Genomic DNA, 27,600 nt, shown 5'->3' on the forward strand with positions numbered 1-27,600 from the left:
GTGATTGTAAATGGCATTGTGTCTTTAACTTCAGTTTTGGCACGTTTATTTTTAGGATACAGAAATGTGGTTGATTTTGTGTTTTGACCCTGTTTAACTCACCTATTAGTTATAGGACTTTTTTGGTAGACTCCAGAGTTTTCTACATAGATGATCACGTCATTTGCAAATAGGAACACTTTCCTTTCTTCTTTTTTATCTGTATGTCTTTTCTTGCCTTATCGAAGTAGCTAGACCTTCCAGTACTATGCTGATTATCAGTAGTGAGAGCATGCTTCTTTAGCTTGTTCCCTATCTTAGGGAGAAAGCATTCATTCTTTCCCTATTAACAGAAGAGGGATCATTTTGGGGGAATGAATGCGAGCATATAGTGGTATGTGCCACTTTTAGGCCTGGTCTACAAAAACTTTTAATGTACTATCCTTGCTCTTAATTTCCATCCACCAGTGGACAGATGGAAATATCCTGGGGGGCTCCGAATGATCAGGTGGGGCAGAATACAACCTCTTCCCCGTCTGATTTGCATTAGATGGTGATATGAATGAGAAATAGCATTTTATTGTGTTAAACCACTGATATTTTAGGGTTTATCAGTTAAAGGAACTAATTATTTACTGTAAGTAACATATCCTTGGGTGATTTAATCTTTGGATGCTTGGTTTTACAATTTGAAAAGTGAGGATAATTATATCGACCTTACATATTTATAGAAAAAATGAAATGAGACAGCATTTGCCAAAGTGTTGTCACATTTCCTGACACCTCAGAGGTACTCAATAAACATTTGTTCAGTCTGTTCTTTGCTGAGCATGCTCATATGTAGATATACTAATGGATTTGTTATCTTCATATTGAACTAAGAGGTATTTCCTTATGTTTGTGTCCTTGAATATTTAATCCACCCCTTTAAAATGTATTCTTCAGCTGGGGTGCCTGGGTGGCTCAGTCAGTTGAGCGTCCAACTCTTGATTTTGGCTCCAGTCATGATCTCAGGGTCCTGGGATGGAGCCCCTGCATCAGGCTCCCTGCTCAGTGGGGAGTCTGCTTGTTTCCCTCTCCCTCTGCCCCTCCCACCAGCTTGCTCATGCTCTCTCTCTCTCTAAAATAAATAAATATTAAAAAATATATTCTTCAGCAATAAAAGTGATGAAACAAAATGTAAGCCTCATATATATTGATAAAAATATTATGCATTTGTCAGTCTCCATAACATAGTTTCTTTGTAAACAGTCATAGCTGAATTTGACTTTAAGGGCTGTTTTTCAAGAAAATTCATACCACATGTATTATAAGTTATGCCCATGCCTTTCTGGCTTCTTTTGGAAACACAATTATATGTTTCTGTGCAAAGATGAGGAGAAAAAGAGCAAGGTAGTTTTCCTCATCTACATAAAGTTTATGTGGAAAGCTAACATATGCCTTTTTTAACCCATTAAGTCACTTCCATTAATTCACAGTCATTTTTTAAAATTTAAAATCAATCCATTAACATATAGTGTAGTATTAGTTTCAGAGGTAGAGTTTAGTGATTCATCAGTTTCATATAACATCCAGTGCTCATTACATCAAGCGCCCTCCTTAATGCCCATTACCCAGTTACCCCATCCCTTCACCCACCTCCCCTCCAGGAACCCTCAGTTTGTTTCCTATAGCTAAGAGTCTCTTATGGTTTATCTCCCTGTTTTTGTCTTATTTTATTTTCCCCTCCATTTCTCTATGTTCATCTGTTTTGTTTCTTAAATTCCACATAGAGTGAAATATATGGTAATTGTCTTTCTCTGATTCAATTATTTTGCTCAGCATAACACCCTCTAGGTCTATCCACATCATTGCAAATGGTAAGATTTCATTTTTTTTGGTGGCCGAGTAATGTTCCATTGTGTGTTTATATCTATATCTATATATCTATATCTATATCACATCTTTTTATCCTTTCATCTGTCGATTGACCCCATTGTTTATAGCAACAATGTCCACAATACCCAAAATATGGAAAGAGCCCAGATGTCCATCCATCCATTCACAGTCATTTTGAAGGGATTATGATTTAGAAGATGAATCCAAAAAGGTGTCAAAAGCAAGAGATGGGATTTAGTTGGGACTTGGGAGTCGGGGCACAGGTGGGGAGTTTGGGTTGGGGCTGAAAGCAGAGGATAGCCTGAGTGGGAAAAGGAAGTAATTTAGAGAACTGGGTGGCAAGAAGGAGATACAATTTATTGGCAAAATGGTTTTACTACTTTGGAAATGATAATATAAATGTCAGATATTATTATAATATCCTAGATAACTTATCAAGAGAATTTAGAGAAATTTCTCAAATTTGAAGGGTTTGTCTAAAACTTATGTTTTTAATTTGAATCTTTTATACTATTAAGCATAGACATTATTAGATGCCAGCACACTTTTGTTTTCAAAGAAATCTGGTTAGTTTATTGGTTTGGGCTTTTACCTTATTACTTTCCTGACCTATAAAGGAGAGCCTCAATTTTTGTTATGTTCAGAATATATTCTGCTTCTCAGATTACTACACAAATAATACTCAGGTTATTCAGTGAAGAACAAACATCGCTTTTCCTTTTATTGTGAAGTGTGCTGTTGTTAGTCCTCCCCTGTCTTTTGAACTCATTTAGCTTCCCCAAGCCTTCTTTAACTGTGCTTCTTGGATTGGGCAATGCATTAGCCACAGAATTCTGCCATGCTCCAGGCAGGATCACACATAAATTTGTATCATCTATTTTTTTTATTTTTTTAAGATTTTATTTATTTATTTGACAGAGAGAGAGAGAGAGCTCAAGCAGAGGGAATGGCAGGGGAAGAGAGAGAAGTAGGCTCCCTGCTGAGCAGGGAGCCCGATGTGGGGCTCGACCCCAGGATCTGGGATCATGACCTGAGCCGAAGGCGGACGCTTAACCAACTGAGCTACCCAGGTGCCCCTCTATTTTTTTTAAATAAACTTTTTGTTTTGGTATAATTTTAAATTTATAGAGAAGTTATGAAGATAGTACAGAGAGCATATCCACCACCCAGTTTTACCCATTGTTAACATCTTACATTACAGAGTACATTTATCAAAACTAAGAAAGCAACATTATTCATCACTATTAACTAAACTCCAGAACTTATTTGGATTTAACCAGCTTTTCCATTAATGCCTTCTTTCTGTTTCATTGCAGGATGCCACATTGTAGTTAGTTGTCATATTTTCTCAGTCTCCTCTGGTCTGTGACAATTTCTCACTCTGCTTGTTTTTCATGACCTCGAAGGTCTTGGGGAGTACTGGCTAAATATTTTGTAGAATGTCTTCTGATCTCAGTTTGTCTGATGTTTTTCTCATGATTAGACTGGGGTTATGGGATTTGGAAAGAATACAATGGAATTGAAGTGCCCTTCTCATTCCCTCACATCAGCGTACATCATATCCATGCGACATCAATGGCAATGTTAACCTTCATCACTTGGTTAAGGTAGCTCTTGCCAGGACTCTCCACTGCAAAGGGACTATTTTTCCCTTTCCGTGCTCTATTTTTTAGAAGTGGGTCCCTTTGTCTAGCCCACCTTCAAGGGAAGGCAATTAAGTTCCACCTCCTGGAGATGGGAATATGTATATATATTATTTGGAATTCTTCTGTAAGGAAGATTTGTCTGTCCTCTACCACTTACTTACTTATTCAGTAATTTATATTTATATACATCTATACATTTATGATTCAGTCCTAAGGAAACAGTAGACTCTACTTTTGGGAAAATTATCTTTATAAAAGTGCTGTTGATGCTTATTTACATTATTTGTTTATCAATATGGACTGATGAATATTTATTTTATTCTTTGGCTTATAATTGAATATTGCATTATTTGATTTTGCTCAAATTGTTCCAGGTTTGGCCATTGAGAGCTCTTTCAGTTGGCTGTTGTTGCATCATCTCTTTTATCACACTGTTTTCCTTTGTCCAGAATGGACTGGCTATACCTCTTTGAAAGGTGTTGGGGAAAAACAATCTGCTCTGTAAAGTATAGATAAGGTTTTAGTCAATAGAGAGTCTCTATTGCCAGCAAATAAAGCCTTTTAATATGAAGGACACCTGTAGAAGTGTTATTTACTTTTCAGCTGAGGATAATAAAAATGAACTTTATGAAGTGCCTGTCATTGAAGTGAGCTGGTGCTCGAGGTTCTATTACCATATTTTTTAAAAAATGAAATGACTTTTTTTTGACCCAGCTTTAATGATACCCCTGAAGTGCTCAACTCCTCAGAGAAGATCTGGGCTCCTTCCTGTGCTGTGCACACATTTTTCTTTTAACTCTTCTGCAATGCAATGTGCCTTTGTGGCAGACCTAAGGGAACGAGCATTTAAGCCATGTGCAGGGCTAAGGTTTCCTACTGGGCTTCCACCTGGGGAAGCATTGCTAGCTCAGACCACTTGGCTCTGCTCCAACTAGTTCTAAGGGCATATTCTACAAGAGGGAGGTTTGCAGGTATCTATTTTTTTGGGCTCAATCCACTGCAAGGTGAGAAATAAGAGATAGGGTGTTGTAATGAAATGGAGGGGTCAAGAGCAGAGACATCTGTGAATGCATCTCAGATCTATAGATGGTTGTGTGGCCCTGAAAAAGACACTCTATGCCTGTGGGTCTCAGTTTCCCTGTCTGTATAATTAGGACTTCATTATTTCTGAGCATCTTTCAGGTCTAACATCCTATGATTTTTATGCTATAATTTTATGGTGACTGGAAGAGAGGTATGTGCATATATTTACAATTCAGTTCTGAGAGTGAAGTAACCTCTAGTTTTGGGGAAATTATATTTATAAATGTACTATTGATGCCCAATAAAAATGCTAATGTTTCCTGACACTTATATATCACTATTATTTTTCAAATTTAATTTCACCTTAATTTTCTTGTTTCAACATTTATTTTCTGTTTATAACTTTGGACACATAATCTTTCTATCAAACATACACATTTATCTGTACACTTTGACTCTCATGTTGTTGGTATTTAGACATCTCTCTCTTTTCTTTGCTGGTTTTCTCTCAGTTTGTCACTTTCATGGGTGGTGTGTGGTCTCTCACATTTATGCAAGTCTTGGGATTGCCTTTGTTCCAGACTATCTATTTCAAGGATATTTGTATAGAGAATAGTCTTGAAAGGCGGAGATTGGGAAAGGCAGGCATGCTTATTGTCTAGTATGATAAAGGTAATGCCTCTTTTTGGGGTAATGGGCAGGATGCTTACTGCCCATTATAAAATATTTAGGTTCCCTAAGCTCTGTATGGAAACTGTAATGCACTCACTGCATGTGCAAGAGTCATCTGACCCTTTTTGCATCACTGTGTGGGTTTGGGTTTGGGAAATTGGCACAAGAAAATGCTAATACTCTGGCTACTGCTATTGCTATAATAAAATTCTTACTCTCTGACTCAGGAATCTCCTGTCTTCTGATGGCTTTCACGAAACTGTGGCATGCTTATTTGTTAGCTTACAAGTAGGATAAGATTTCAGATTTTTGACAGTTAGTTCTTTGTAGTGTACTTCCTATTGTGAACTTTTAGTGGGTTGTGTACAATCATGAGTTTTGGGGGGTTGTCCTCTCTTGATTCATACTTACCTTGAGCTTGATATGATACCATAGAAAGAGTTGAGAACTTGGGATTCCCAGAGCTGAGAACTTGGAATCCAGTTGAGAACTGGATTCAAGTATACATTTGGTCACCTTCCAGTTTTGTAATTTTGGCAAGTCACTTAATATGTCTGTACTTCCTTCTCTTTTTAGTGGAGATGACCTGCTTTACCAGGTTATTATGAAGGTAAAACAAGATTCAATATACCTGTGCTATCCAATATGGCAGCCATTGATGACTAAGTTAAAATTAAATTAAATTAAAAATCAGTTCCTTGATTATACCAGCGCCATTTTTCAAATGCTCAATAGGGGACTTTGTTATGTTTCTTTTACCTTGATGAACCCTCTTAGTTGCTAAGCTATTATCAGCTACAGTCCTTCCAGAATATAGTTAATTAGATTTCACCATTTTCCTGCAAAGTGTTGAAAGAGTCTATAGGGATTAGTAGCACTAATCAGAATTTGAAAGAGCACTGATATTCTGTAAATATTATAGGATTATATTTATTTTTTTCTTTTTAAACTGCTACAGGTGAGGTACTTCAAATGTAATAGGAGAGGCAAATAGTTTCACCTAATATAAACTCTAACTCATGGGTCCTGACTAATTGAGTGCTGAGCTGAGGATTCAGAGGTGGTGCCTGGACTCAGCAGAAGAGAATTATGACTGATTAGTGATCAATCACTAGCAACTAGCCTAGATTGGTATCTGAAAAGCTAAGATTTTTTATTTTCCCAGAAATAAAAAAAAATCATTATCCTTCTAAATGGCAGCAAAGGTGCTGAGGACCATTGTCTTGATTCAATCTAATTTCAATTCAGGTTCTGCTTAGAGAAAAACCAATTCTTCCAGTCACCATGCTTATGAATTGAAGCTCTCTCTTATCGGAAAACTGATAGAATTGTGACCCTTCATGCTACTTTTTTATTGTTTATAAGAATCACAGCTAGGAAGTGATACCACTTTCTTCCCTTCTCCACAACATCACAAATAGTAAATAACAGCAGTAGTAGTTACAAAATACAAGCATGTAAAATATAAAATTGTCTTCCAGCCTGGAAGGTGATATAATCCTACTCTCACTAGGAAGTTCAAGACTCTCAGTTGTTTTTCACAAAATGCAGTCAAATGTATTCATGTTCTGCAATTTGAGCTTGTTAATAAACAGTAAGTAAACACTTTATGGCCCAGCACATATTAATTATGTGTCTATATTTAGTGGAAAGTAAACTAACAAGCAGCTCCATATTGGGATACCTGTTGAATGAAGATTGATGAAAAAAGAGAATAATATAATCTCTCTTCCTGAGTCTGATATTCAGAAAAGCAAAATGTTAGTGCTTTTGGCACAACTGTTAACTCTATGAAGAGAAGATGTCTTACCCTGTTACACAGTATAATGAGTACTTATTGAGTTATAGAAATACATCAAAGTCAGACTGAGTCAAATTTTAAATATGCTGTTGTGAGATGAAGTATAATTACAATTTTTTCCCTTCCTTTTTGTTGTTTACTCCATCGTTAACTTGGCTCAGAAAGAAATGGTTTGAATGATATGTTTTCAGCACATTTGACAAGAAATTATGGGAAAAAGAGAATCTGGTTAGGGCATGAAAGCATTTCCAGAAGAGCATTCAAGGGTTTTGACTTCTAGAATGTTTGCCTTTCAGCATTCATCAAACTTGTTGGAGTGCAAGGTTTCCAGTGTAGTGTAGAGTGAAAATGATGTGCACTCTGTGGTCAGAATGCTAGGGCTCAAGATTTGTCTTTGCTACTTGCCAGTTCCTTGCCTTTGAGGAAGAAACTAAGCCTACATGGTCTTCATGAGTTTCCCTCATTTGGATGTTGGAGGTGCTGGGGGTAGGATGGACTGGAACACTCATTTTCTTCCCTTCAGTTTCCCATGGAGGCATGGGGCATATCTGCTTTACTTCCCAGGAGAGAGCAGCATCATTTTCAGTAAAAATTTTCCACCTACTGAAAAAACTTGAGACAGAGTGTGAGATTGGAGAAAGCCTGGCATTTGTGTCCACCCCTCCCTCAGCTCACAGACCTGCCTGGGTGCAGGGAAGGCTGGAGCTCACATGCTCAGGCTGTCAGTAAACGAACCATCAGACCACATGAGCCTGTTCCAGCTACACCTCAGTTCTCTCTGTTCCAGCTTTATAGCATGACACTGGGTGGAAAAGTCAGCGTGGTCATTCCCTAGTTATCTTCAATGCAGGAGAGAGGGACAAAAAAATGTATTTTTTTTTTCTTTTTTTACCAGGTGGGAAGTGAATTTGCCAACCATCTTGAATAAAGCAGATGCCTCGATTCCCAATTGGAGACTTGTGATGGTTGGAGAAGTAACTGAGCTAACATGTAAAGGCATGTAGGTCACACTTGGCACATAAATAAGTCCTATTTAGGTACTAGCTATGATTAGTATGATCATGATTATCATTATTACTTTCAACTGGTTAGGTTGCAAAAGATTGGCATTAGTACTTCCAAACTTCCAACATGATTCAGTACTGCTACCTGACTCACAAGGTTGTCATGCTCATCAATTTAGATAATATGTACCAATTTGCTTTATAAAGCATAAAGCATATTATATAATAGTGATGATAATGGAATATTTAGGGTTTTTATGTGACTCCATGGGGTCATATATCTTGCCAAGTTCTCACTTCTCTCCTGGCTTTTCCAGGACCATTTCAATCTCTTGGTCAAATAACACAGATAAGCATTACAGCTGAATTAGTAAGTATTTTGTTGATTTCCCAGCATGAATAATTCATGGTAAAGATATTTCATAAACAGGCCATCTCTTAACTGTGGTGGAACAAAGCTGTCATGGTTCTGGGCTTATGCCCGTTGTGCTATTTTAAAAGAATTCAGAACATTTATGTAAGAACCCAAGATTGTGAATAGAATTTGGACAGATGTCAATAGTGTTTTAGTCTTAACCTAAACCTGGATTGAACTCCTTCTGCTTTAAATATCTGCTAGTTCTCTTTCTAAGGCAAAGGATATTCATTGAATGGCCAGGACCATTTCTTGTTCTTAGTATTGCCTTATAGTCCTCACTGAACTTGTCCTAATTTATTAATTCAGCAGTTATGAGCACCTACTTTGTGCAGTTACTGTTTCACCTGTTGGGGATATGGTGTAAATAAAACAAATAAAAAACTACACTTTCCACAAGTTTGTATCCTATTCCTAGCATAATTTATCGAAAGTGAAATATTAATTCTGTCTCCTTTAGAGACAGTCTTTTTTTTTATTTTTATTTTTTAAAGACTTTATTTATTTATTTGACAGTGAGAGAGGGAACACAAGCAGGGGGAGTGGGAGAGGGAGAAGCAGGCTTCCTGCCAAGCAGGGAGCCTGATGCAGGGCTCGATCCCAGGACCCTGAGATCATGACCGAGCCAAAGGCAGTCGCTTAACGACTGAGCCACCCAGGTGCCCCTAGAGACAGTCTTAAAAGTACATTTTGTATAATTTCCAGGACACTGTAACTTATGGGAAATGTTTTAAATACATACATACAGGGAAACCTTAAGTGTTTATTGAGTTATTAATTTATTTCATCAGATTAACCTATCAGCATTATTTGCATATTTATTATATAATCTTTAGAGTGTTTATTATGTTATTAATTTATTTCATCAGATTCACCTATCAGCATTATTTGCATACTTACTATATAATCTCCCATTAGGAGAAAGGTAAATAATTGTTTTCAGCATAGATTATACTACTGATAGTATAGTCAAATATCAAGTCATAGTATAGTCAAATATCATATATTTGACTTGACAAATACACATATTTGACTTTATTTATTTATTTAAAAGACTTTATTTACTTATTTATCAGAGAGATCATATATTTGACTTGACAAATACACATATTTGACTTTATTTATTTATTTAAAAGACTTTATTTACTTATTTATCAGAGAGATTGAGAGAGCACAGGCAGGGGGAGCAGCAGGCAGAGAGAGAAGCAGGCTCCCCGCTGAGCAAGGAGCCTGATGCAGGGCTCAATCCCAGGACCCTGGGATCATGACCTGAGCCAAAGGCAGATGCTTAACCAACTGAGCCACCCAGGCATCCCTTGCCTTGATACTTTTAAATAAGAGCTTTATATTTTCCTCAACATCTTTCAGTCACTAAAGCCTCCTTATTTTAGAACTTGAGATATATACATATTTTGGAAGAATATCTTTAAAGCCTGACTGGAAGAACCTAGCAATAGGGATATGTATGTGCCGAAATTAGCAGCTCTTAAATCAACATGTTGTAGAAATTAATTCTGTTTTAGGAAGGAATTTTCTTTCTGGGTTTTGCTAAATTCAATTGAAACAACAAAGAGTTACATGTTAAATTAGATCTGAAAAATGGTTCTCTGTGTTACAAATTGTAAATGGCTCAAGTCCAGGAAAGATGAAAGGGAAAAATATTCTTACCAATAGTTTAAGGTAATCAAACCTGGCTTATTTATAGAAAACAAAAGATTAATTTGCATCATTTCTTTTACATATTAAAGATGTTTCTGAATTTGCAATGCAGTCTGCCATCCTTAACTAAGCTTCTCTTTTGCATGGCCTCTTTCTTTCTCTTTCTGCTTTCTCTAATCAGATAACATAGACTTCACACTGAGAGGTTTAGGGTGTGAAAACTGCATGGTAAGTAGAATATAATTAAATTATGTGATCTGATAATGAATCAGTAATATGCTATATTCCATACAGATTTGACTAGCTTTCATTCAAATTACCCAGTTTCAGGCTATTATTTTTAGAACTTTCATATTTCATAATCTTTCTTTATTCCATTTATTTTCCCAGGAAAGAAAGCTCAGGATCTTTTAAATTCTGCATAGTCAGATTTCAGACTGGCCTTTAGAACCTTAAAAACCCTTTGTCTGGAAGAGAAACAGGTCATTAAACTGAAGACACAAGTTAGGTCCACCAGTCTGACAGGGTGTAGAGCATTCCATGCTTCTCCATCCCAGACTCCTTTCCAGAGCTGACCCATCCCTGGGTCCTCCTTCCCTCAGTTCTTTCCTCACTTCTTTGCAGGTGTATCTCCGGAGAGCACTCTCCAACCAGCATTATGCACACAGTTCTTCATCTCAGAATGTTTTCAGGAGATCCAGTCTAAGACAGAAGTGGAGTGGTCTAGAGCAGTGCCTCTAATCTTTCTTTATTTCTCAAAGACCAGTAAAGGTCAAAAATTTTCTAAAGTACATTTAGAAGGTAGATGTCTTCTAGAGAGAATTGGATACAGGACAATTGGGCACTTACAGCAGAAGGAGAGAGGAGGTAGATACTTATGAAAAAATGTGGTCTATAATTAAGAAGAGAGAAAAGAGATAGGGCTTTTCATGCCTAAAGACATGCTACATTGATGTGTCAATTGTCCCTGTTACAGGGCACACTGATATTTGAGGCCAAGCCTATTTCATTCTCATTCCTGAGGGATTGGTGGATGTTGCTGGAGGGACATGTGGAGGGGCTCAGTGTGCGGAGGCATCACTCAAGGGAGAAAGCAAAGTTAAGTGAACAGTTTCATTATCTATGAAAAACAATGAAGTATTTGAAATGTAGTGGATGTGTCTGGCCAGTGTTGCCAGAGACAATGGGGTAACAAGAATGAAGGTCTTGGCTTTAGAATCATAGGTTCAAATGCTGGCTCTGTCCCCTACTAGCTGCTGTCTATGGTTAAGGTACTTGACTTTTCTGAGACCAGAAAATTGGAGATAATGTCAAAGGACAGTTGTGAGAATTAAACAATATACATAATGCACTTAATACAGTGTATAGTAGGTATTAAATACATAGGAATTTATACAATGCAGTAATGTTTTTTGAATACCCATCTGACAGCTTGCATGGAATACTTCAGCCTTCGCAGTGGACAAATAGCTCTTTCCTTTGTTCTGGGACATTGAAGAAGATATTAAGGATATTAAGGAGAGTTTCTTCAGTGGAGCTGAATTACAAAGTACATGTCTACTCTAGAGCATAAATTTTCCTCTTCATTTCTCATAGCTTTGTGGAATCATTACTTAGGCATGTAAATATTTACCTGTGAAATGGTAAACATAATTTTTGCAATTCAGGGAAATGTTAAGGTTCATGGGAAGCTGTAATTGTTAGACTCAAAAAGTCACTGAGGATTTTCTGTGTTTTAATGTCATCTGCTAGTTTCTTTATCCAAATTTTCATTTAAAATAGCGTATTTAGCATTCTCTATGTCAGTCTGAAAAAGGCCCTTTCAAATTAAGGCAATCAAGAAGCAGCAAAACTGATGGTTCCTATTAGGCATGGTAATTAGGGACATGCCTGAGAACCACAGAATTTTAAAGCTGGAAGTGACATCAGAGACTCTGTGCCTCAACCCCTTTTATGGAAATAAAAGAAGCTGGTGAAGGGACTTGCCAGAGTCCTACAGCTTGTTAATGAAAAGACTCATCACAGCCAGTGCCTCCAGGCCTAAAGTCCAGAACACTTTCCATTTGCACCACACAACCTATTTAATCAGTTCCCGAAAAGACAGACATGATGAGCTGGTGGTGGCATTTGAGATCATCTGTGTACATGGACTTTCCATTGGTCAGCTCTGTAAACTATACCTACACACTTACCCACACTCCACACACAATTTATGTTCATACAATTCAAAAGAGAAATATGAGTCCAGTGTGAAAGAGTATAGTTTGGAGATGGAGTCAACACAAATTGTCCCAAGTTTACATAAACACTTCCCTCTTTGACAGTGATAACGTCGAGCCAGGTTTATGGAACTAGAAGGGTATTTTTGCCTGAGGGAAAAAGGATTGTCTTTACTGTTACAACGTTAATGATTATGAAATATGTATTTGTTTATATTCAAAAGTTGTCAACATAAAGTATAATGACTAAAAACTAACATTAACAAAAGGGAAAGGATTCTAAAATATACATCTTAGCCCAAAATGTGTACCAAAGCTGTTGCAGAACCAAATGTCTCCATCTTTTAATGAGTCCCCCCCATGTGTTGTTATTTGTGCAGTGTCTGTGTTGTGGGGTATCTGTTTGCTCTGTCAGATTCCTTTTCCACCCTTGACCCTATTTGGGGCCTCAGGGTCTGGCCTCTTCAGACAGGATAGTCTAGCTCCTCTTCGCTCAGTTTTTGTGTGGATTTAGTCAACGAAAGCTTTGGCAAGGAAGTCAGAGGATGGGGAGAGAATGAGGATGGTGTGTTTATTTTTCTGGCCTCTTTCCCGTGGGGCTGCTGTTTGGGAGTTTCTGCCTCCCTCACCTAAGGTCATAGCTCCTGTCGGGTGCGCTTGTCTCACTAGTTTAGCTTCTGAGAAAACGCCCTCCTTTTGCCTCTTCTCGTTTAGGAGTGCAGATAGCTTTTCCTGCTGTCAGTCCTAGGCTCCTTCATCAGCCCTCCAGCTTCCCTGTCTGCTTTTTTGGAAATACAGGTGGTCCCCGATTTCTGATGGTCGGACTTAACGATTCTTCAATTTAACGATGGCGCAAAAGTGATATTCGTTCACTAGAAACCGTTCTCCGCTTTTTGAATTTTGATCTTTTCCGGGTCAGTGGCCTGCGGTACGGAGCTCTCTCCTGACCCTGGGCAGCAACGGTGGCAGCCACAGCTCCCAGCCAGCCAGGCGAGCATGAGGGGGAACGACGGCTACGCTGACAACCATTCTGTTGTTCACTTCCAGTACAGCATTCGTCCATCACACGTGAGAGTCGACACTGTTATAGAACAGGCTTTGTGGTAGACGATCTTGCCCACCTGTAGGCTAACGTGAGTGTTCTGAGCCTGTTTAAGGGAGGCTAAGCTAGGCTCTGACGTTGGGTAGGCTAGGTATATGAAGCGCATTTTTCACTTAGGATAGTTTCGGTTTAGGATGGGTTTATCTGGACGTAACCCCATTGTAAGTCGAGGAGGGGTCTGCATTCCTTTTGTTTAAATTTCTTCACACCCTTTTTGATTGTGTATGAGTTTCCTGCCAGGACTCGGGCCGACAGATACACATCGTATTTGTGCATGCACCACAACAGACTGTCATGAAATATCTTAAAGGCTCTAGTGGCTTCCTATGTGTTTGTTGTGTTTCCCACAACAAACTGTAACAGATTCAAATATATATACAACCACTTGTCATATCCAGCAGGCACTTTCCTTGTCTCTGTCCTTCCTTAGATTTACCATGACTAAACTTTAAAAATATGCCTTATTTTATTCCTTTTATCTCCTTTCCCTTTTTCATGATAAATTCTCTGACCACCTACGGTTATTATTCAGTCTCCGGCAATAATTTTAACTTTTTGAGTTGTGACTCCTTTGTGAATTAGATGAAAATAGAATTTTTCTCCTCAGAACAGTATATAAAACATATATGTAACAAATTTGCATATGATTTATTTTACTAAACTGGAAATTGATTTTTCTTAAATATTTATTTATTTGAGAGAGAGAGAAAGAGAGAGAGAGAACATGGTGGGTGGGGGAGGCAGAGGGAGAAGCTAAGTAGGGAGCCCGACAGGGGGCTCAATCCCAGGACCAATGAGATCATGACCAGAGCCAAAGGCAGACGCTTAACTTTACTGACTGAGCCACCCAGGTGCCCTAAACTGGAAATTGATTTTCATCACATTTTGATCACAGAATATTTTATTTATGGAAAAGATCGCATAAAATCTAATAGTGATTTTCTGGAAATAATTTAAATAAATCTAATTTGTACAACTCCCCCCCCCCCCACCCAACTCCCAAAGTAAATATTAACTCTGCCCAAATTAAGGTTAAACTTGATGTTTAACTTAATGTTAAACTGGAAAAAGAGGTTGTCATAGCAACATGAAAGTTATCTTGGGCCCTAAGTTGACTTTGACATTTTGATTTTAACGGCAGCCAGAGCTTAAAAACTGTAACTCAAAGGTAGGTTGTTATCAAAAAATATCAGAATTTTCCAGGACTCTTTTGGGTTGAATTTATATAGCATCATTTCCTTTGTCCTCAAATCAATAAGTTTACCTTTGCAAAGCTGGCATTATTGATTTCCTCTATGCCAGAAAAGAAAGGACTATGAGTCCATATTTAAGTTTTAAAGTTGTTTAAATAGAAGGAATCTGTGAGAGAAATCTCCAGTACTTCCAATTATTTTCGGATTTCTTTCTGCAGGGAAACTGAGAAGGCCTTGTAACTCTTGGCTGTCACCTATAAAAGCACTTTTCCCAGCACTGCAAGTTTGGCATCGATGTCTCCCTGCAATTCTGGCTTTCATACTGGAGCTGAGACATGGTTTCATCAACTAGGATGCTTTTGGCTGCAAATACAAAATCCCAATTCAAGAAAAAATCATATAGTAAAAAAGTTTATTATCTTACATAACAGAAAGTGCAGAAGTAGAATTAGTTCTGGTCAGGTTGGTGACTTAGTAAGTCAATGATGGTCATCAAGAATCCATATTCTTCCTATATTTCTGCTCTGTAATCCTCAGTGTGACAGTCTTGAATTTAGACTTGCTTCTCTTAAGGTTATAAAATAGTTACCAGCACTATCTGATGCAACATACATACTTGTTCATATCCTAAATGAGAGAAAACCCTTTCCCCCAACTATAATTGGACCACGTGACTTCTCTACTTACAACAGGGACCAGAGCAATGCCATATGCTGAGTGCTTTCAATGAAGCAGGAACAACTTGACAGTGAGGTCTGTTCTTCCTCAGTCACTGGGTTGGGGTGGAGTGGGGGAGGGCAACACTATCCAAACAAAATCAGGATTCTATTAGGAAGGAAGAAAGAGAAATGGGTGTTGGGAAGGTAACTAATGTTCTCTATTGATCTTTTCAATAGTATCTATAATAGCACCTGTAGGAAGTATATAAAGATTGACCTCAGCTAAAAATATCTGCCAATTAACCTAAACCACGAATTAACTCTCTATTGAGTTACTCTGAGAATGGGAATTCCTTTTCTCTAAAAGTTTTGCCTTAAGTTTTGTTGTGTTTCAAGAACACTTTTTAGAAAACCAGCAACCATATGTGTAATAGAGAAAAAGTTTATATTCTGTTACACTTTTTAAAAAGGGAATGGTTTAATACCCTGGTTTTGACAAGAACCATAACACTAGACAAGACTAGATAACACTTTCTGATGGCTGGTAGGGGATTGAATCCGAAACATTGACATCATAATTTACAGGATATGTAGTTTCTTTATCAAAGCAGCAAAATCAGGTGTGATGTTAAACATTGCAAGTGTTCCACTTATACATATATTATCCATATTTTGCCTCACTGAAGTTTTGACCGAGAACCTCCTCACCATTTGCAGATGTTGATACTTGTGTAGTTTCCAAAAGTGACTCTCAAAATAGGAATCATTTAAAGGTGTCATTAAGCAAATATATAGATAAAAATCCAGAAGTTGGCTGTACCAAACTTCTAGATGTCAGTTTCATTCAGTTGTGTATTAGCGAAGTGTATGAAGTAACTCTTTCTTCATTACTTGTCAGCAATCTTGGAGTAGAGGATATGTTTTCATTCTGACAGGGACACTGCTTTGGGGCTGATTACAGGGTTAGAGCCCTTTGCCATGGGATTTGGTGGCCAAGTCAGACTCTCCTGAATGGCATCCTGCCACTCTCTTTTCACGTGTCTCCCAGTTAGCCTCCCTCTTCTGCCTTTTCTCTCTTAGGTCTCCTCTTTCTTTCTTCCCTGTTCCCACCTTTTCACTTTCTTATTTTCTCATCTCTCTCCTTCCTTCTGTCTTCCCTAATAACTTCCTTGTATGCCCTTGGTTGTTGCCATTATTCCTGTTACATCGGAAGAATCTTTCTAGCAACAGAATGTGATAGTCAGTGCTTTTCATTAAAAATACTAATAATTTTATTCTCTTTTGACGATTTTTGATCTTCAGAGGAAAATGAGTGATGTGAAGGAGTATGAGTGTGTTGTACATGTGTGTGATATTTAATAATGAAAAACTGATACACTTTCTCTTTTAAACAATGATTACATTGATGACCGGCCTTGTGGGTAGAAAAGGAGGAATCCCTATTCCTTGAGTATGTTTCACATATTCTAATAAAGTTAGGGTTTGGCTAAGGACTTCAAGGTATTAGAATGTCCTTAGACTAAAAGTTCTACCAGTGTCTCCTTTAACTTAACAATTTTATTATTTATAAACAGAGTGAAGAGGATGCCCATGTATGGGGCAGCCTGGCAGAGTGAAAGGGTACACATGTAGGATGGCCTGGGGTGGGTATTGGAGCCCAAGTAGGGTAAAGTTGGCATTCACGTGGGGGCCAGTGGCCTGGCATGGGGGTGTCAGAGATAGAACAGGTTGAAGAAGGTATACAGGGAAGGAGGTATGTAGAGTAACCTGGCATGAGGTTTTGTGACTGAACAGGGTGGGGAGAACATCCATGTGCTTTCATGGCCTGAGTGGAGTAAGGAGGACATCTACATGAGGGAGGTGGTAGTTTCAAAGGTGAGAGACTGGTTACATATAAGGGAAGTGTTTAAATAAGTAATTATATTAAAGTTCAGGGGAGCCAGGTTTCTCACCTTTGGAAAAAGGAATTGCAAATATGGAAAGGGAGAAGCTTGAATAAAAGTGGAGTTAGAAGGCTTAATTGTGAAAACTCAAGGTTTTCAGAATATATAGAACGATGTCTTTTTTTTTTTTTTTAAGATTTTATTTATTTATTTGACAGAGAGAGAGACAGCGAGAGCAGGAACACAAGCACAGGGAGTGGGAGAGGGAGAAGCAGGCTTCCTGCCGAGCAGGGAGCCCGATGTAGGACTCGATCCCAGGACCCTGGGATCATGGCCTGAGCCGAAGGCAGACGCTTAATGACTGAGCCACCCAGGCGCCCTTAGACCGATGTCTTAATAACTATAGATGTAAATGTGTGTAGATTTGTATGTATGTGCACATACACATATTCCAAGATTCCTAATCTCTGTCCACTTCGTGGTCCTGGGAGCACTGATACTGCAAAAGCAGTAAGAACTCCTAGGGCTGAGACCTTGGCTTCTAAATACCATTCTTAAAGGAGCCAGAAGTCCTTGTAGAAATGGATGATTCCAGGTCTGGGACAAGGAAAGTACAAATGAGCTTGAAACATCTTATACCACAAAACAAGGAAATGCTCAAAGAATGATGAGATGAGTCAAAGGACACAAGAACCATTTTGAACAGTCTCCCACTGGCCCAATCTGTGTCAGTTTGAACTTCAAATAAATAATTATAGTATTGGATTAAAACTTATCAAATAAAATGAACAGTGAGTTCATACTGATAAAAATACATGAATGAATAAAAGTCTCAAAGTACATCACCATGGAATATTATTAATTACATAGGGAAAAGAGTAACTTCAGAGTTGAGAAGACTGGCAGAAATCATCTTAATCAAGTGATCAGTGTAAACATAACCAGTAAGAGAACAAATTGCATTCATGTACCATTTAATAGGAAAATAGCATAACTTCTGTGATATTTTTACTAAAGATGCATAACCTAGATGAGTCATGAGGAAACACCAGACAAACCCAAACTGATGCATGTTCTACTGGACCATAGTTTTCTAGTGTCAAGATCATGAGAGTTAAGATTGAGACACTGTTCCAGAGTGAATGAGATTAAAGAGACATGGTAATTAAGTACAACACTTGACTCCAAACAGGATCTATTTACTGTAAAGAACATTACTGGAGTGAGGATTATAGTATTGATGTTTCAGTACTAATTTTCTGATTTTGATGGTTGTACTGCAGTTATGTAGAGAATGCCTTTTTTTTGGTAGAAATACATACTAAAGTATTCAGGGGTGGTGGGCCATTATTAGCTTGGCAACTTAGTCTCAAATGGTTTAAGAAAAAATTCTTTGTACTGTAACTGCGTTTTTTTCCCCCTGTACGTTAGATTGTTTCAAAATGAAAAGTATATGTATATACAAAAGAGGTAAAAAATGAAAATAAAAGGAGATGAAAAGATTTTCAGTTATGGGCACAAGGAGGATTTTATGGAGAAGGAGGCATTTGAATGGAAACTTGAAGGATCGGAGGATCTGGTTGAGCAAATCCTTCTAGGCAGAGGATGCATGTGGGCTGTGTGGGCTAATTGAATCTCCTGCTCAGCCACACACACACACACACACACACACACACACACACACACATGTGGGCTGTGTGGGCTAATTGAATCTCCTGCTCAGCCACACACACACACACACACACACACACACACACACACACACACACTGCCACTGCCTTGGTTTAGATTTATCATTTCTCGCCCAGACTATTGCAGCAGTCCCCTAACAGATCTTCCTGCCTCCAGACAAGGAGCCTAGAGCCTACCGTGAGTTTTAAGCCAAGGATTTATGATGAGAAGGTGTATGGTAGCATGGGAGGGACTTGAGAAAGAAGGAGAATATTTTTTCTCCAGGAAAGTAAACCCTTCTACTGAACACCAAGGAAGTATCCAACCTTGCTAGAGAATTTCTACATCATAGAGCAAGCTGTGAAGTGCAGCAATGATAACGAACTGGCTAATGAGAAACAGCAGCTGTAAAACAAGCTTTAGCCTTCTTACAGCCTCTTTTTAGAAAGCATTTTCTAACGAGGGCTGTTTACCTAGTAATCTACCTGCTCTGGGAACCAGCATCTAGCTATTGAAATAAAACTTATTCTTATAAAAGTTATATGTAGGCATTACAGAAATTTGTGATGGTAAAAATAGAAAATGAGAAGTAAAAATTATCCATCATCCCACAACTCTAATAATCACTGGCAAATTTTCTTCTTCTTTAAAAAAGATTTAATTAATTAATTAACTAACTAATTAATTAATTTAGAGAGAGTGTGAACAGGCGGAGAGGCAGAAGGAGAAAGAGAACCTCAAGCAGATTCCACACCAAGCATGGAGCCTGACGTGGGGCTTGATCCTACGACCCTGAGATTATGACCTGAGCTGAAATCAAGAGTCAGACACTTAAAGCGACTGAGCCACCCAGGCCCCCCTCACTGGCAAATTTTCTTCCATATTCCCCCACCCAGCTCCTGCCCCACTCCTCACACACTCAGAGATATATGGGATAATTCTCTGCCTCTGTGTGTGTGTGTGTGTGTGTGTATGTGTATGTGTGTGTATTTAATTTTACTTAATAATTATATTGTAGTCATCTTGCCCAGCCATGAAGTGATCTTTGAAAACATGATTTCTGAAATTATAGATATGCTATTATTGCTAGAAATTTAGATTTTTCCTCTATAATAAATAGTGCTGCAATGACATCTTTTTTTGTGTCAATTATTTTCCTAAGATAACTCCTCAAAGTGTAATTGACTCAAATGCTAAATATTTCAGGGATTTTCATACAAATGGGAAAACTGCCCTCCAAAAATAATATATCAATGTACACAACCACCAACTATAATAAGGGGTACCAAATTCTTTGTAAAAGTGGTTTGCTTTATCTAGTTTCGGTAAATTATTTTTCTCAGAATGCACATAGTATTCACATATTCTACCTGGCCTTTAAACCCTGCATAGCTAAAAATATGAAGAGTGGAAAAATGCATAAAGAATTTTTTTAATACATTTCACTAACAGAATTTAAACAACATTAACCTGTGACTCGAATGAATAATGCCTTAGCCATCACTTGAGCTATTTTAAGAAGATGGTAATGGAAACATGAAATTATTCAAGTGGTATAAAATTTTACAGTTAATGAAAGTCCTATCAACTAAAGTAGGTAAGATTTTTAAAAAGTATTGCAAAGTAAAAAATTAAAATGCTACATTAAAAATCATAATGATGCAGTAGAACAAAAAATTTCTTATACTCAGATGACACTCACCCCTCTCTGCTTTGAGGATTATATGAAGTAAAATTTTAAAACATTTTTTAAATGGCTTCTGTTCCTGTCTAACACAATGATTATCGTTTTTCTCACCCAGGTAACATATGCTCGGACAGTCCAAACTCATTTTGGTGCCACTGTAGGCCAAATGCAATTAGGAAGGAAAATCTACTATTGAACTCATCATAGAACAAGGTCCCGAAACACATATAAATGACTTTTGATTATCCACTACTTTGCATTCTCTCATCAGCAGAGACAATTGGAAGCTGAATAAAAACAATTTTATTTGCAGAACTCAGAGTAATCTCTTATAGCCATGATGTCTTTGTTTCAGAGTTTAGAGAGTTCTATGTGATTTTTATAATCTGTAAGGATTCTGAAGAGCATTGAGCCTATATGAGGAAAAGGGTGAAATAATCAGTTCTAAGAATAAGTATTTGATATATGTAGTTATTATTATCACAGTAGGTGTATGTTCCCATAAACCTTTATTTAGAAAATCAGGCAGGGGGCCAGGTTGGCTCACGGACTATAATTTGCCGAACGCTGCTCTTGAGGAGACTCAGATGAGCTGGCCGCCCACGGAGACTCTGGCCCAGTCTGCTCCTCTGTGAGGTGGAAACCACTCTAGGGCCTGGTGCTGGGCTGACAGCTGTACATGTGGGCCCAGTGGAAAACTGTCTTTGGGAGTCTCTGACCAAGTCGTGGGTGCAGAAGCCGGAATGTGAGGGCTGTGCTGGAATAGCTTGAGCCTTTCTCATAAGAAGCACCAACTGTGAGCAGAGCATCACATAGAGAGTAGTCGAATCACTATGTTGTATACCTGAAACTAATGTAACATTGTGTGTCTACTATACTCAAACAAACAAACAAACAAACAAAAAGACCAGTTGCTAGGGGCGCCTGGGTGGCTCAGTCGTTAAGCGTCTGCCTTCGGCTCAGGTCGATCCCAGGGTCCTGGGATCGAGCCCCACATCGGGCTCCCTGCTCGGCGGGAAGCCTGCTTCTCCCTCTCCCACTCCCCCTGCTTGTGTTCCTGCTCTCGCTATGTCTCTCTCTGTCAAAATAAATAAATAAAATCTTAAAAAAAAAAAACAAAACAAAACACTCCTACTTAAAAAAAAAAAAAAAAAAAGATCAGTTGCTAATTACAGATCAGGCCTAAATTTCCCTCCTTCCCCCTCCTTTACACACACACACACACACACACACACACACATGCACACACACACACACACACACACACACACGGAGAGAAATTTAGTTACCAGGACAAAGAGTTACGAAAGCTGGGGAGTGAAGGAAAATGTCCACAACAGAGGAGAAAGCATTAAGAAACTAGACTGCTAGACTCTAAAGTACAGAATCCTGCAGAGACACATAAGAGGAATGTTCGACTCAGTCTTGGCCACGTTAGAAGAAGACCTGGGGAAAGAATGTGTCAGCTGAAACCTGAAAGAAAAGTTAAGGGGAACATGCCCTGGGCTAGACGGGCAGGCAGAAGCCAGATGAGACAGGTATGAGAGTTCACATTGTGCAGCCTGGACTTTATCATTAGGGCAACTGGAATAGGTCTCCTAGTACCCTCTGTATCATTTAAGCATTTGTTTTGGAATATTCTCTACTTTTTCTCCTCATATTTTTATCTTAACTTTTCTTTGTTCCTATTTGCTATCTTTTTTTTTTTTTTTTAGAGATTCATTCATTTATTTATTTGGCAGAGAGAGCACATGTGCACACAGGCGCCAGAAGAAGGGAGGGGCAGAGAGAGAAAGGGAGGGGCAGAAAGGGAGAGGAAGAGGGAAAGAATCCTGAGCCTCCATGCTTGGCTCGATCTCACCACCAGAGATCATGAACTGAGATCATGACCTGAGCTGAAACCAAGAGTCAGACACTCAACCACCTGAGCCACCCAGGCCCCCCCCATCTGCTACCTTAATTCCCAGCTAGGCATTCTGCCTGTTTCCTGCATATTACTTGCCCCACACATCAACTTGGATTCAGTAGGTCATATTTAGCACCAACTGTGGTGAATTGACCCAGAGGACTTTCTAGATCCATAAACTGAATAATAGTCTTAACATAGCACTATTCTCTATAGAAGAATTTAATATATGATGGAAGTGACATTTCAAATTGGTGGGGAAAGGTGAATTATTCATTAATGCAGTTTGGACCACTTAGTAGCCATCAAGGAAAAAAAAAGTTAGATCCCTATCTCACATCAAAAAAATGGCAAATGGATTAGTAATTTATCTTCCGAGACCAGACGTGATGCACTGCCATCAGGCTGCTAGGGCCATAGGCGGATTAGTAATTTACCTATAAAATCATAGTACTGGATGAAAATGAGGGAGCTTCTTTTTAAAATAATCTTGTATTAATAAATACTTTTATAAATATGAAGTAAACCAAAATTGATTAATTCATTAATTTATCAAAATTAGACAATTCTGTAAGGCAAAAAATGTCATTAAAAAAGTCAAAAGACAAATAACATACTAGGAGAAATACATGCAATTCAGATTATGTACTAAGGACCAATTTCATTATTATGAGAAGAATTCCCAAAAAGCAATCAGTAAAAGAACAACTACTCCCAAAAAAACAAAAAACAAAACAAAACAAAAAAACACCAAAAAACCTGAGAGGATATAAACAGAGTGCACAGAAAATGAAATAATGATGTTTTTTGAACCTTGAGAAAATGTTCAAATAGCCTCATAATTAGAAGGAAGACAAATGAAACTACCGTGAGATCTTATTTTTCACTTATCAGGTTATCAAAGATGACAAATTTTGATAACATTGTGTTAGTGATAGTGGGGAAATAGGCACTCCTCTACATTGCTGCTGGGAATTTTAATCAACATAGATTTTTCAGAGGAGAATTTGGCAGCAGGTATCAAAATTACTAATTCACATACATTTTGGCCTGGCAATTCCTTTATAGGAAATTATCATATATATAAATATATACTTACCATATATATAATTATCATATATAATTATCATTATATAGATATACATATACATATATATATATTTGCAGAGTTGTTTCTACAAGGCTATTTATTGAATCCTTATAACAGCAGCAGTTTGCAGAAACAAACAAAACAAAACGAAAACCCCTAAACATCCTTTGAGAGTAGGTTAGTTAAATAAATTGTGGTACGTTTATACCTAATATATGATGCAACCATTAAACATGATAATGCAGCATGAAATAATCTCCAAAATATATCATAAGAGAAAGAAGTAGGGTGCAGAACAGTGCATGTAGTATGAAGCCGCAAGAAATTGATTATGGTGACTGCCTTCAGGGTGGGAAACTGGTGGCTGAAAGACAGAGGAGAGAGAGGCGTTTTGGGCATATATTGCCTATCTGAAAATCTCTCTTCTTCTGCAAAGCACAACTGTCCTTTGATGCTCTGACAGGACAGTTGACCCCTCCAAGCTTTTGGTCTTCTCTTGAAATGACTACCTCTGTTTCGTGCTCACATCTTCCAGAGGCCATCTGCCACCTAATCTAATGAGAAATGCATTTAGAACCCTTTGTAAAACATAAAACACTGAACACAAGTAAGGAGTAACTATCATTAGTCCTCATCTAATATTGTAAGTTATGTTAATTTGACAGGTGAAGCAAGGAAAAGTTGGAGTAGAAAAATACATTTCTCAGATCCTAAGTAGATTTAAGTTCTCCTATCTCCTGTGTATTTAATCTTTCCCTGTCAGAGAAAGAACCGTATCTTTCTGAAGTTTAGTATGGTGCTTAGCTCACTGTGGGTGTTTAACGAATGTTAAATAATAATAATAGCTATTTATGGATCATTGCACCACTTCATAATACTTTCCCTCCATTGAATCACACCTTTTAGCAAGCCATTTTTAAAATGTATTCCTAACTAAATTAAGATGCAATAACTCACAGTGAAAATTGATATTTATATAAAAAAGAGAACTGGCACAAAACCAATGATTTAAACTGCAACTTTCCAATTCTTTCTTGGTGGCATTAATAACAGTGCCCTTTTGAAATGTCTTTTCTTTTTCAAATACCATATTATAACTGTGATAGGCTGGCTAGAGGGTATAGTCTTCCCATTTGCTGTTTTTTCCCCTTCCCTTTGCTTTCACATTTTGTGATATGCCATGGGGGAAGAGCATCAAAGGGAATAATAACCTAATTTTAACCTGTAATTGCTCTTGCTCTTTAACTATGTCTGTGTTTTCACAGTCTTCCTGCTCATTATGCTATATCACTTCTCAGCTATGGCACCTGTGTACATGGGGGCTGAGATAATGATCTCTGAGAGCCCTCCAATTCAGACGCCATACATTTCTTTAGAGAGGATGTACATTTTATGTGTCTTGTATTGTTTTTGGTTATGAAGAAGTATGTCTGTTTAATAAGCCTGAATAAAATATTAACCCTTTAAAAGGATAAAAATTCTCTAAGTCCTCTAAGAATATGTCCATGGAGTGGAGTTTCAGAAACTTTGGGGTGATGAAAATGTATATTCATATCTTTGAAGCTTCACAAAAATTGATTATTCTTACGTGGAATGCCTTTTCTCTGCCTGGCAAACTCCTACTGAGCATTTAAAACTCAGCCTAAACATCATCTCCTTTCTGAACCTTTCCCCAACAGAGAAGAGCCAGCTCTGCTCCCTTGTGATCTTACAATGCTGCAACACTCTCTTGAGCTCTATACTTATCTGCTTTGGAGACAGCATCTTCCATCAGACTGTGAGCTCCTTGTTGGCAAGAGTGTTTCTTATCCATCTTTGTTTGAATCCCCAGTGGCTGGAATATGGGAAGTGCTCAACAAATGTTTCCTGAAGGAATGAATGAATAAAGTATTGGAAGTAAGGAATCCTGGGTTCTAGTCCCAGCTCTGCTGCTAATAATGTGTAACTGAGCAACTTGATTAACTTTTCCAGTTTTCAGTTTCCTCAAATATAAAATGAAGGGATAATTTAGAAACTCTCTCAGGCCTGTTTGATGATTTTGTCTTCTTAATTAAGATTACTAACTCCTTTTGGCAGGGATTCTATCTTCTGTGTCATTGTGCATAGCACACTGTTTAATAAATATTTATTACATCACTCAGAAAAATGTATATCAAAAAAGTAACCTATGATTGAGTTGTTGGGCAAATGACTGGTATCACCTCAAACCAAAGGGCTGGCCTTTATGCACGGCTAGGTTTAAAAGAGCATCTCTAATACAGAAGTATTTGTTCATGTTCTTATGCATCTTCAAGTTTGAAGGGCCACTATAAAGTGGTGGCAGAGGGCAGGTCTCAAAGAGACAATGGTTAATGGAAATGAACAATAATCCTTATTATGAATTGATATTTTATTGAGCACTTACTTCATGCCAAGTAAATTACATGTTATTTCTAATTTTCAACACAACCTTCCAAAACCTTAGAAAACCATTGAACCAAACCTTAGAAAAGTTATATAACTTGCTGTTCCAATTATCTATTGCTAGGTAACACCTCCCCCTCATAAGGGCATAAAACGGTGACTATTTTGTTAAGACTCCTGGATCCTGTGGGTATACTTTGTTTCTACTCCTCTATGTCTAGGGCCTCAGCTAGGAAGTCTCGAAGCTAGGAATGCCTGGAAGGCTGGGGGCCAGAATCACTTAAGGGTTTATCCTGGAAGTTGATGCTGGTAGTTAGCTGACATCTCAACTGGAGCTTGGAGCCAGAATGCCTGCCTTTGACCTCTGCATGTGGTCTCTCACTTCTTCACATCAGAGTGACTGGGATCCAGTAGGAGTGTTTCAAGAGGACTAAGGAAAGCTGTATTGCTTTTCATGACATAGTTTCAGAAGTCATGTAGTGCCACATCCACTGTAATCATAGGCCTACCCAGATTCAAGGGATGGAGAATATAGTCCCTGCCTCTCCTTAGATTTAACATCTCGTAAAAAGAGCATGTGTGATGAGAAATCTTGTGAGCATCGTAGAAAATCTGCCACAATAGCCCAAGGCTTCAGAGCTAGAAAGAGGTAGAGATGAGATTCAATCTGTCCATTTTAGTTTGAGACTTACACACTTTTCATTACACCATAGGATCTCAGGCATTTGATGATGCTAATACTTGGAAGGAGATTTCCCTTATTTGTAAGTCTGTTAATTTAAGTAAGGTTACCTTTCCTTAAAATCTCAATTATTCCCTCCTTACTTTTCTCTATTCCCCTGTATCTCTTTTTTTCGTTGGACCCCATTACTTCACCTGACTTCTGTTTTTTCTCTCTTTTTTCTTGGTATATCATTTTTCTTTCTTAAATTCCACATGGCCATGGTATTTCCTTTATTCATTTTTTTTCAGAGTCTGGAAAATTATGAAACCACCCCCACTGTTTCATCCCTTACTGTCTTCTGAGAAAGACTATCAGTTAGAACTACTTAGTTTAGAGAAAGACCACCTATTTGTAATCATTACTCGAGTTATTTACGTATAGCTAGTGGGGTGTGTGTGTTTGTGTCTGTGTGTGTGTATGTGTGTGTTGGGAACGCCTGGATGGACTGGCCTGGCTGTTGGGATTACTTGAGAAGATGAGACTGGGATTATGTGTGAAGCTTACTGCCCTAGTAAGTGGTTCTCCACCCTGGCTGCATGCAAATTAGAACTACTTGGGGAATGTCTGCAAAATGCTGATGACTGTAACCCACCCCAGAACCATTAAATCAGAATCTATGGGGGCAGGGCCAGACACTGATATTAAAAAAACAAAACTGAAACTTCGCAGGTGAATAAAACACAAGAACATGTTTCAGAAACACTGTGCTTAGGAATTCTGATGTTTTCAGTTGAGAATCATTGAGAATCTCTGAACTGGGACTCATAGGAGGTGGAGGGAGTGGTATACATTCCATGCCAGGGAGAGGAGCCTCATTATTGGGTAGGGAGCACTTCTGGAGAGGGTGGTGAACTGCCTAGAGGCAGTGAGTAGCCCTGGTCACACTTTGGGTCAGAGCACAGTGAGCACTCCAGGACTGATGGAGACCCTCCACCTCAGACAGCTCCCCTAAAAGGGTAGGAAGCCCAAGATGTTGAGACCCTCAA

General features: G+C 38.2%; 1 protein-coding gene across 2 annotated transcripts in view; it reads right to left on the reverse strand.

Annotated features, from left to right (window-relative positions):
- HTR1E (5-hydroxytryptamine receptor 1E) overlaps positions 1-27,600 on the reverse strand; it is a 94,618-nt gene that overhangs the window by 22,897 nt on the left and 44,121 nt on the right. Inside the window, exon 2 of one of the 2 annotated variants that reach the window (XM_036094785.2) lies at positions 15,279-15,416. The exons of the other annotated variant lie outside the window; for it this stretch is intronic. The gene's annotated coding sequence lies outside the window, so the exon portion shown is untranslated. The remainder of the gene's footprint in view (positions 1-15,278; positions 15,417-27,600) is intronic. 2 annotated transcript variants of the gene reach the window in all.

The sequence above is a fragment of the Halichoerus grypus genome, chromosome 9 (assembly GCF_964656455.1).
Source record: "Halichoerus grypus chromosome 9, mHalGry1.hap1.1, whole genome shotgun sequence".
Lineage (NCBI taxonomy): Eukaryota > Metazoa > Chordata > Mammalia > Carnivora > Phocidae > Halichoerus > Halichoerus grypus.